This window comes from Schistocerca nitens, chromosome 2 (genome assembly GCF_023898315.1).
Source record: "Schistocerca nitens isolate TAMUIC-IGC-003100 chromosome 2, iqSchNite1.1, whole genome shotgun sequence".
NCBI lineage: Eukaryota > Metazoa > Arthropoda > Insecta > Orthoptera > Acrididae > Schistocerca > Schistocerca nitens.
In genome coordinates this window covers 492532827-492543266 of record NC_064615.1, presented here as the reverse complement: position 1 = coordinate 492543266, position 10440 = coordinate 492532827, and the positions used below count along the sequence as shown (strand labels likewise).

General features: G+C 39.2%; 2 non-coding genes across 2 annotated transcripts; both read right to left on the bottom strand.

Moving 5' to 3' along the window:
* Nucleotides 1–1924: 1924 nt before the first annotated feature.
* Trnay-gua (transfer RNA tyrosine (anticodon GUA)) lies at nucleotides 1925–2014 on the bottom strand. Its single transcript is given in 2 exon segments — nucleotides 1925–1960; nucleotides 1978–2014. It is a non-coding gene; the product is annotated as a tRNA-Tyr (tRNA).
* A 7579-nt stretch (nucleotides 2015–9593) lies between these two features.
* Nucleotides 9594–9666, bottom strand: Trnar-acg (transfer RNA arginine (anticodon ACG)). The gene has a single exon. It is a non-coding gene; the product is annotated as a tRNA-Arg (tRNA).
* Between the last annotated feature and the right edge of the window lie 774 nt (nucleotides 9667–10440).

Genomic DNA, 10440 nt, shown 5'->3' with positions numbered 1-10440 from the left:
TACAGCTGTAGTGGCTATAGATAAAGAGGAAATCCTTTGCACATACAATGGAAGGTTTACAATTATTTTAGTTCCATCTTTCAAAGGGTTTATGCTACTCCTGTCTTTGCGTTTTGCGATAATTTCTCCACCTCTCCGTATCTTGTAACCAAAAATCCTCGATAATGTGCTCCATGTTCTAATCTGACTTAATATAATTTTTACGGTCGGTAACTCAGATGGTAAAAACGAACCCTTATAAGATCGTTTTTTTGTCTGTCTGTATCCGACCGTTAAGGACCTTTTTTCTCAGGAACGGACACAAGAATCAAGTTGAAAAAAAATGGTTCAAATGGCTCTGAGCACTATGGGACTTAACATCTGTGGTCATCAGTCCCCTAGAACTTAGAACTACTTAAATCTAACTAACCTAAGGACATCACACACATCCATGTCCGAGGCAGGATTCGAACCTGCGACCGTAGCAGTCGCACGGTTCCGGACTGAGCGCCTAGAACCGCTAGACCACCGCGGCCGGCTATCAAGTTGAAATTTATGTCACATACTAAGTAAGGCCTACGGTCCCTTGGCGCTGTAACATATTTGAGCTGCTTAGTAAGTCAGCGGAATCAAAACATACTACCATTAACTTCACACATTTTGATACTTTCAAACTTACACTTCAGAACCTGTAGGGTACTTCCCGTTGACCTAGAACCATGACATTCGGCAAAAAGCTAGGATTCACAGCACAAGTAAAGGAAAACATCCGAAAACTGGTAAGCTGTAATTATGTTGCAAAAAAATATCTTTTTGCCATTAGAACTTCCATTCATTATCCATCAAAAGCATAAGAGAAACAAATTACTGCGTGCAAACATGACATGTAAGTTGCTGTCGTGCTTTAGTAAATAAATAAAAGATCTTTTATTAAGTTTTCTCTATCCACATAGGTAAATTGAAGTGCCCTGAAATCATCGAGATTTTAGATTCCCGAGACGGGCGAACTACTCATATACATAATTAAGTCTAAGAGCGCGGGAGTCCTAAGGGTCTCTGCGGTACGCGAGCACTTTAAAAAGATCTGTCCTCCATGTGCTGATTTCCAAGAGCTTTTTCCTAAATACGATGTCTGTATTTCACATTTTTAGAGCCTACACTTGTCCTCTCATGATGATGTCTTCCCTAAATTGACCACCTCTGTAGTTTTTCTAACTAACTAGGAGTATCCTTTCGTTTCTACTACTAATGACTAAAATAATTAGCTTGTTTTTTGCATGTTGCTCTTTTAATTTCTTCTGTTTTTATAATTTTCGCCTATTTTTCTTATTTATTAATAAATTGTGCATTACTAGTAAGTAGCGTAACGATCTCATATAATATTACTTCTAAGCCTTTCCCGATTTCGTCTGCGAATCTCAGCATTGATATCTGTTCACTTCACACCTTTATTTTTCTTCTAATATTTTCTCTATTCCCTTCTTTGCTATTTCAACATAAAACACAACAGTGGCGGTAATCCGTAACCGCGTCTTATACCTTCCGTAACACGTCATAGTTTTTCCTTATTTTCCACTAAGATGTTATAGGTACTGTAAATTATCCGTCTGTCCCTGCACTCTACCTCCAATCTTCACCGAATTGCGAACACTTTATTCCATGTCCGCTCTTTTGAAACCTTAAACCGTTTATCTAGATCCACATCATCTATGAATGTATGCAGGTATTACTACTACTACTACTCCTCCTCCTCACGTTTCTTTGTGGTATTTCAGAAACTCTTGTGGTACATTTTCAAATCTTGAAACCAAACTGAAATTTCCTTCCTTCTGTTCAATATATCATTCTAGGCCTCGTTTCATATGTCAGACTGAGCACCCCATGGCTTTCGCATTAAATGCTAGTCAGGGACGGAAATACTTGCAGACCGAAAGGTTTAAAATATTCCTTCGGGCCGGATTTGAACCAGCGACCTATGGATATCTGCCAGAACAACCACTACAGTCCACCGCTCTACCAACTGAGCTACCGAAGGAGTGTAAGTCTTGCGGCACCGTGGCACAGACTCCGGTTCTCGCATTGCTCTCGCTGCCGCTTCGGCTTGCTGTGACAGCTGATGTAATGTGTTTTATGTGCGTAGCGACAATGGGGTACGGTCAAGCGTAGTGCGCATACGGAGTGTCGTAGTTCGGCAGAGGAGTATTCCTTAATAAAGAGATGAGATTTATTGTACAAATGCAGTATACACCATTTAGTCAAAAATTCGAAACACGACAATGAAAATGAATTAAGGCAAAGGGTAATTGCCGCTTAGTTCAGAATCGCTTTTCTTCTTCGACTCTGTCGTTACCTCAGCTCTGGTCCATGGACGAGTCACTGGAATTGCCCAAGGATATAATTATATTTTCAATATTGCTCTCTACACTCACTTCACTTTTCCATGCTCCTTTAACAACCGTTTCCGTGTGGCGTACAACATTACTTCACTTATCTGGCGTTTTTGTGCCACTGCTTCCGCTAAAGTTTTTGAATTTGTCACAGTGAAGTTTTTTTTTAATTGTTGTCACGTAATGCTTAATCTGTGCCCAAATCATTCTGATGGCGCTGAAGTGGCAGTAGTATGGTGGAAGCCTAAGAATCCTGTGGCTACGTTCTTCACCTGCCTGGTCTGCAACATGAGCTCCTCTTTAATTAAATCGACCCGAATTTTCACATTGCGGCTTTTCAACCATTCAACAACGTCGGATTTTTTTTCGTTGCCGTCGTTGGAGCTTTACCCATTACAATAACAGACGGCCGAGTTAATTTTTCCAATATTTGCCCCTTGAACCACTTCAGAAAACTATTGTGGTTAATGTCCTCACGGTAGTCCCTCGTTTTCCTCGTTTTGTAAACGAGGAGACAGTTAGGTACACTTCCAGCGTTCAGTTCTTGCGCTCTTTTCCACATACAAGTATACTATCATCTGTCAAGTGTTTCCTGACAGAATGACCGGCGTTTATTCAGCTTTCGTCGATCCACACAGCGTCTTGATGCGGCACTTCAACGATGTTTCTTAAAAATCGGCAACGCCACGCTAAGATGCCATCTCTCTTCATTATAATTTTCCGTCTTAACTTTTTTTGTACCGGAAACCACTCCGACAACCGTTAACAAAGAAGTCTTGTTGCCATTGAATAACTCTGCCTCGCGACGACTAAAGCACAGAAATTTTATAGTTGGATATTCTTTTTTCTCATAATATAGATATATGTGGCGACAAACAGCATTTTGTCGAAAAGAGTTGAAGCTTGTTACGCGTGGTTCTGTCCTCTTAACTGGCTGTCCAGAGTTTGCAGGAACCAGGCTCTTCCCCTTCTGCACAACAGATCTCTTTACAAATTTTGACGACAGTATTATCAATCCTCAAACATCTGCAGTTCTTCGGACTACCTTCGTTAGATACAACCGAGTTCTCTCTCCCCTCGAAATATTCCCTCATCGAGTACATAAACTCACGTATCTGACCACGCAAAACATGGGAAGATCGCTGAACTTACCGTTTAGCAGCCACACTTTTTTGCACACTTCCGCTGCAAGCTTCAGACATTTTGTAACGCAAAATGAACTCGTCGCAGAGAAAAACATAACACACAGCGAAATGGACCACAACTTTTTACGTCACCGGTCGCGAGCGTTATCTTCAACTGGCTGCAGTTGTCACTCACTAGCTTCAGTAGTCACTACCTGCAGTAGCAGAGATTTGACAATGGTGAACGGAACAGGAGGCGTGGTCATGCGCGTTCTCTGATTGGCTGTTGCTATTGCTGCAGTCCTGTGAACAGCTAGACGTCAATCATTTTTTTAAAATTTTGATTGAGATATAGTATTGATATTATACACCATACACAGATTTCCGCCGCTCGTGGTCTCGCGGTAGCGTTCTCGCTTCCCGAGCGCGGGGTCCTGGGTTCGATTACCGGCGGGGTTAGGGATTTTTCACCTGCCCCGAGATGACTGGATGTTATTGTATCGTCTTTATAATCATTCATCCCCATTACGGTCGGAAGAAGGCAATGGCAAACCACCTCCATCAGGACCTTGCCTAGTACGGCGGTGCGGGTCTCCCGCATCGTTCCCCTACACTGTCGAAAGGCATGGGACTTCATTTCCTAGTATAAACCTAGAAAGAAATTTTAAGTGTTTGTTGTTTGTGTCTCGCTTTAGCATAGTTTTCTGAAGAATATAAATATTCTTCAGAAAATTATCTGCTAAAGCGAGACACAGACACTTAAAATTTCTTTCTAGCTTTAACGGTCGCAAACTCTGGTATCACATCTTCAAAATTAATATTTTGTGTTGCCTCATTTTCGACTGTTAACCTGGCAAGATTATTTAGCCTCGTGTTGCTCACTGGTGATACTAAGTAAGTTTTCATTAATTTCGACTTACTAAAGCTCCTCCCACTTTAATCAACTGATACGCAAATCGTCATAATTAACTTTAGACCAAGCATAAGGTTTGGAAGTGTCTCTTTAAAATCTCATTTCACAATGAATTTCAAAATGTCAAGACATGCCCTATAACAAACTGTAACATTTTCCGCTTTTAAATGTCTTCTCAGCTTTGGCATTTCAGAGGTGGTCTCCTTACGATACTTCATAATACAAAACCAGTGAATTTTGAAACGGCTAATATCAGCTCCTCATTGTTTGCCAAAAGCAAAGTATCTGTCTGCACAACATCGAACAATGAGGCGACATCTTGAATGGACTTTGATCTGTTTCGGAGTTCAATACCAAATCGGTGAAGACATTCCAACACATCCGTTCGACGCTCTGCTCTCAATGTGAGTCCTGTATCGCTGGCCAGTCCAGCCATTCGTTGTTTTACAACGAATTCTTCCTGTAGGAACGTCGTATTTTTTCGATTTTTTTCACTGCAAGACATATTGCCTCTTCTACAATATGACATCGATTTTGTTCAGTGTAAAGACGAATCGCCTCTTTTTTTTTTTATGACTAATTGATCAAGAGTGAAGTCTTTACTTTGCAATACATCCTGAGTACAATTTGCTTCTCTCAGTACAGCATTCCAAAAGTAAAGATATCAGAGAAACGTGAAATTATGTACATCAGGCATAAGATTTTGTGTGACGCCTGTGGGGTCCAAATTTCCTTGTTGATCACATAATTTGTCAATTGCAGTGGTAACTCCATCAAAATTTCGTGCCAGTGTTTTTACTGCAGCATAATGAGCACTCCAACGCGTTGTTGAGAAGGAATAGTTTTTTTACTTCTACTTTTCTATCATCAACTTTTAACAAAACGAATCGTTTCAGACATCTAATCAATACGCGAAATGTCAGCTGTGCTATCAAACATAATAGCAAAACATTCGAACAATTTAATTTCGTTGACAAGCTTAGATTTTACGCCGTTCGTTAAAACATTTATAAATTCATTCTGTATTTCTGGCGACAAATATGACCCTTTTTCATATTTCCCATGTTACAAGTTCAAAATGTGTTCTTTCAACGCTACCTCATACTTAGACAGTAGTTTCATTAGTTTTATGATAGTAGAGTGTTGCCCTTCATCATGTCCACGAAATGCTAGGTTTTGTTTAGCCAGAAACAAAGTTATTGGATATAACTTTGATAAAAGATGCTTCCACTTCAGTTTTTCAGTATTCATTAATTGCAAGGCTGTATCATTTATTGCTTTATGCAGTTTTAGTCTCATTTCCGAAGGTTTTTTTAAGATTTTCCAGGCATTCATTTGTAGTATGATGGTCGGCCACTTTAGGATTCCGTTTCCACCACTTCTGAAATCCTGTCACAAACTTAGATCTTGCTTTACTACTACTGCTGACAGTTTACAGACTACAGCAGAAGTAGTAGAGATTATTAGTTGTTGGAGAGTAAACCATCCACGACCAAAGAATTTTTTTCACCAGCAGGCATCAGCTTATAAAACAATTCCTTTGAAAGATACCGCCTCAGTTTTTGTTTTTGATCCTTGCCTGGAAATATTCACTTCCTTTCTTTTATTATCGCAATGTGGACATTACCAGGAACAGGATTTCTACAATGAAAGACATCTCAAGTCCAGCAGAGATTCAGTTATATTATTACTGTATTTGATAGTAATAACATTATCAGTATTACCACAGTCCTCCTCAGTATTGTTTTCTGATTTGCCATGTTCGTGGGTTATTGTCATACCTGTATCGTCGCTGTCGCCTTCTGAAGATGAGCTGATATTATTTGAATCATTCCTTGCACCAATGGGAGAATCAGTTTCTTCTGATAAACTTTGGCTACCATCAGTTTTCGTAACATATTTGAAGATGGCGCCAGCCATGTTCTGAAACACTTCAGTTTTAGCCTGTTTTGCTTTTCTCTGGTGAAATCCAATTTTTCTTTTAGATGTATGAGCTCCTCGACGCAAATTTATTTTGTTAGGTCTTTGGTACATGTAGCTGAAAAAAGTATTCTCAATTATAGCAGACCTCATATATATGTTATTTTATGAAAGAAAAAATCATTCTGAAGGGCAGTGACAAACAGGTACCATTTAATATTTTTTTGTTTCAAGAAAAGTATTATCGTGGTGCGTCATTAAAGCTTCCTAATTGCTAGACAATGGTCTCTCCTGAAAGTTATCTGTCTACTACTGTACAGTAGTACTGGACCCTAGCGATGGCGCACGCCATAATTGCAAAGAACCAGACGGACAAGCTGCAGTTCTCACAGATCTCTGGGAGGAGGACAAGAGCGCCAAGCAGAAAAGCAGCTACCAGCCGACTTTCCACAGCTACCTGCTGACGTCGCCTTCAGGGACCCCCCCCCCCCCCGACCCCCAGGAGTGGCCAAGGTTAACAGTGTATTCTCTGATATGAAAAATAGTGCAACCTACCAACTATATCGTCACATCACAGAAAACAAGTGTTTATTACATTGTTTTCTGTGTGTCCAAAAGTTTCTCTGAATTCCTATGGGACCAAACTGCTGAGGTCATCGGTTCCTAGACAGACTACTTAAACTGACAACAACACACACACACACACACAAACGACCGAGGGAGGACTAACGTCCGGCGGGAAGCGCCACGCAATCCATCCATGACATGGTGCTTCCTAACCACGCGGCTTTTTATGTGACTTTTGTTCTATTTTGCCTAACAAAACAGTGTCTCCATAATAATGCGACAAAAATCGTTCGTCACGAAGCTTGTTTATTTAAATAGTGTGTCAAAAATGAACCATCACACTGAAATTCATATCATTTATCAGGATATGTTTATTTACTTTGGTTTGTGACTCCTTGCGTGTCATTAAGATTCCAGAAGAGTTCTCCACATGTAAAATATGATTTCCTCAATTTCAAATTTACTTTGTTAACTCCAGTATGTTATTTTTATATATATCTTTTTATTTTTTAAATATGTATGTCATAAGCAGAATGTAAAAACTACAAACATTTGTAAAGAGATGTTGACTTGTGGCATCTAATTAAAATCATTTTTTTCACATATCAGCAACTATAGAAAGGCAATATTATCTAACTTATATCAACAAATATTTCCATGTCAAATCAGAAACAAAATTGCTGCCAATAAAATTTAATGGCGCTTTGCTACAACCAACAAAAGGACTAGGAATAAAACAAACTTACAAAGCCATTGTAAGACAATTCGCAAGCAAATAAAATGCAGCAAACAACGAAGATGCTCGAACAAAGCAATTTTGTGAAAAACAAAACAAAGGACAATCGAAACAAAAAGACTTAATAAAAATACAGAAATTGCACACTTGAAACTTAAAGATATCATCTGTACAAATGTATTTGTTAATTTGTAAATAAAAGTGTGTTATGTTACAAAAAAGTTCTCGCTTACGGTGTGACAGGTACTGGGGTCAAAACACGGACGAGCCCGCATTTTTGAACAGTTGTCGGAGACATGCGAAGTACATGCTGAAATAAAGTAGGTTTGCGGTGAGCCTTCATCTCCAGAAAATTACTGTTTCTTCTCGAAGGCATAGACTGTGAAAAATCAACAATCTGAGTTAGCGAAGTCTAAGTAGATAATCCAAATAGATTCAAATAAAGTGTACGATAACATAATGAATAATGACAAACACGAAACATTTCCTTTGTGGTTATCAACAACTCGTTTCTGTAATTATCTCTGGCCGAGAGAGACAAGATATCTAGTCTTACCGCCTTGTTTTGTGTGAATTTCCAGATGGTTTGCTGTAGCAGGATTTTGCTCCGAGTCTGCCATCAAATCTAATACAGCATCATCTGATCTCCGACGATAACAGGTATTGTACTGAGAATGGAGTAAGATATGCAACGAATTACTTCTTAGAAAATCTGCAACCAATAAAATTCTTCCTCACCTTCCACTTACCAGGCTTTAATGTAGAAAATATGTATGAGATTTCTACAGCTTCTACGAATCTACTCTTGCGATTTGGAAGACAGATGGAGAAGTAACTGGACACCGTAAACCGGACGTGGCTGGAGACTCAACTAAAAATTAAGTCTACCAAGAAAAATCGGGACCCGCCTCAACCGCATCAGAACCAGGTACGCAGGCAAGAAAGCATCCCTTTATGAACGTAGTACTTTACACAGCCCACAATGTGACTGTATCGCAATGGAACACGCATTAGACCACATTATTAATGAACGTCCAATAAGAATATTTCAAGGGGACTGTAAGGACTTCATGAAGGTCCCTCGAAAGTCTACTGTAAAGTTAAGTTCCTCGCATATTGGACTCTGATGAAAGTGTGATATGAGTAACCATTCTAAATGTGTATTTGCTGTTATCTTACATTCGTTTACTATTTTTTAAATTTGTTTTGTGCCTCCTGTTTCTATAGCTCTCGAGATAAGAGCCCAAAAGTCAGTCAACGCTCTACCCCTTGAAGTGTGCCTATTTATCCCCAAAAAGAACCCTGATACAGCGTTTGTGGAGCATTGCCTTCACAAAGACCACAAATGCATAATAGATGTAGAAGTCTTAATATAGAAGGGGAAAAACTCAGCCAGTTAGAAATTCTAGAAATTAGATGTGTACATTCCCACGCCTATTATTAAATGAGCATACCCAATTCAATTATCACCTCTTTTAGATATCACAACACATGGATAGAATTAAAACTTTGGGCCTAAATCCCTGAGTAGATAAAAAGCCCTGGGGTGCTGCATAACTATATTCCTAGGTATGTTTAGCCACGTTAGTATAATTGCTGGGTTGTGTAATTCCATACGTAATTTGTCAAAAAAAGGGTCATGGGAGTAGTTTACACTAAGGGAACGATCGATACGTTAACAAGTCGAGATGTTTATCCTTGTCTTATCATCGAGTTTATCTTTGCTTTATCATCTTTGGAATCGGCAATGTACTTGACAATGGGCTTTTAACCTGAAACCTAGGTTGTGCAGTAACCATAATAAAATTTGCGAAACTGGGCAAAAAACAGTGTCTAGTTATATGTTCGAATCACGTAGGAAGCAGTCAATCTATATTAACCGTACGAGCCTCCATGCCAGACAGACGACGGTTGCAGATTTTAAAGAACTATTTTAAAACCTTTAATAAATAAGCTATAAAAATGTACGACCCTGCCAGGATTCGAACCTGGAATCTTCTGATCCGTAGTCAGACGCGTTATCCATTGCGCCACAGGGCCTACGATTCACTTGCAAGTTGCAGAGTAATTGATCAACACCAGACATGTGTAGTACTGCGGGCTAACAACATTAGCTTACATTCCTTGTTTCGGAAAAATTTTATTTAACAAATATAATTACAAAGATGTATTAAAAAACATTTACAGAATTTCATTTGAAACTTAATACGCCATTTCGCAATAGCTTTGATATTTGGCTCAATTTTTTGTCAATTTACAAGAACGAACAGTGAGGCCGAATCGCGGTCTGTGGATCCCTGACCTACACCTTTAATAAAGTTGTGATTTTTGTTATATACGTCTGAAGACAAGACGTGTGGCCGACGCAGTCCAAATATCTGTCGTCCAGCCTTTGGTTAACGGTATTGGGTGGTATCAACTAAGAGGGAAAACAAGCATAGTTTACACCTGTTTTTCCTACTTCGTCTAGTATATGCGTACATTGCCAGCGTTCTCGTCAATGTGTGATGTATATTCAGATTCGTATCTGGACCTGCAGCCTGCCCTTCTAGTTGTTGAAGGCACTGAAGAGTTAGTTAGACACAGTGTATCAGAAGCAGAATTGTGGTTATCTGAGAGTACGTGTACTGTCTTTGTACGAAGACAAAAATACATATAGCTAAACATTGAGTATCGTATCATATTCGTTATAAAGTTAACAGACAAAAGTGAAAACACAACAGGTTATGGGCCTTAGTGCTCTAAAAATTTAAAAAACAAGATCAGTGGGTGCAGACAATGTAAAAAGATCGCGAAATCAACAAAGAAACGTAA